Consider the following 1668-nt stretch of genomic DNA (forward strand, 5'->3'; position numbering starts at 1 on the left):
ACGGATTTTACCAAACCCCAAGACCCATTTGAAGTGGAAGATCCTTCTACCTCCACTATCTACATTGTCAACGAGGTAAGACGTTCTCCCGAAAAGGACGATCCTAACTCCTCTACCTCTATTCCGCAGAAGAAGAAGCAAAATAAGAAGAAAGTACCCAAGGAGGACCCCGAGATATATGTTATCAAAACCAATAAGGGGAAATACAAGTGGTGGAAGAAGCTAGGGACCAAGTTGCTCCCTGCCAATTTTCAACACTCGGGTCGCTGATCCGCCCAATTAGTGGGACACTTCAAGTCGAGCTAACGACTAAAAACAAAAGCGCTTGTTGGGAGGCAACCTAATTTCTTTTATTTTGTTCTTTTCATTAACTTCATTTTTCTTATCTTTTAAAAAAAAAATTTAACGAGTGGCGGTCGCCGCACTTAACACAGCGGTCGCCACACGTGTTTTCGCATGTACAGGATAGGTCGGGCCTAGGGCGGCTGAAGAAACCGCTGTGTGGGCCGTGGTGGCCCGCCGGAAGGCGCTGTTTTACGAAGGCCCGTGTGATGGCCCGCCACGTAGCACGCGGCGACCGCCGCACGCAGTCCAGCAACGAGAAAGGCTGATATAAGGTATGTTTTCCATTCCTTTTCCCATTCCTTCTCAAATTCCTTCCTTGCACACAACCCCCACCTTTATAAATCATCAAATTCACATACCCACACTCTCATTCTCTCAATTCTCTCCAAGTTTAGAGTTCTTCTCCTACAATTCTCATCAACACATGGTATGACTCCTAACTCAATTTCTGAGCTTTGCTTCAATTCTTTCATGGATTATGGTATGTAATGGATGAATTGTTCGGTAGAAACTCTTACTATATGATGGGGGATGATTGTGTATGCTTATTTTTGGATTTCTATGGTTAATTTGTGTTATGGGTGGTGAATTGAAGCTTGGTGAATAGTGACTCCCTCTTGTTTATACTTGTTAATATGTTGTAATCATATTCATAGCATTGTGAGGCTATTATTACTTCCATGAATTGCAATACTTGTGAAATTCTATGAGATTTTTTATTAGTATTGATTTATTGTTGATACGTCTCTGCATGGGGGATGAATTCACGTTGGGGGATAGAATTTTTGTATCCTAGTTTGGATGATTATGCTCTACATGTTTACATGCTACCATCTAGGATGATATGAAACACAAACTTGCAATTAATTGTTGATTCTTTGTTGTTGCTTTTAAGAGTGCAAGTTTGGGGGGACCTTTGATTGCCCATTGGTTGATATTCTTTTTAAGAGTATATATATTTCTTTTGTAGGATAATGGGATCAAAGGGAAAGCCCGAGAAAGCGAAGAACTATGGCATTAGCCTTGCCAAGGGTTAGCAAAAGGCTATGTGGAAGAAGGTGTCGGCGAGAGAGACGGCGCCCTCGAGATACCCCCACGATTTCCCTCTCCAAACTTTGGGGATCACAGAGGACTTTTGGGCGTTGTGTGAACGGGAACGGTGTTCGCTATATGTTCGAGAGGAAGTGGCCGTCATTTAGGAAGTATACTCTGGAGTTCCTTGCTCATTGAAGGTCACCAAGGACCGCCGTCAAAATATCCCGCTTAGCATCGATTTCCGCCTAGGGAACCGTTTGCACTCGCTTACCATGGAGGAGCTTTGTG

This window comes from Salvia hispanica, chromosome 1 (assembly GCF_023119035.1).
Source record: "Salvia hispanica cultivar TCC Black 2014 chromosome 1, UniMelb_Shisp_WGS_1.0, whole genome shotgun sequence".
Taxonomy (NCBI): Eukaryota; Viridiplantae; Streptophyta; class Magnoliopsida; order Lamiales; family Lamiaceae; genus Salvia; species Salvia hispanica.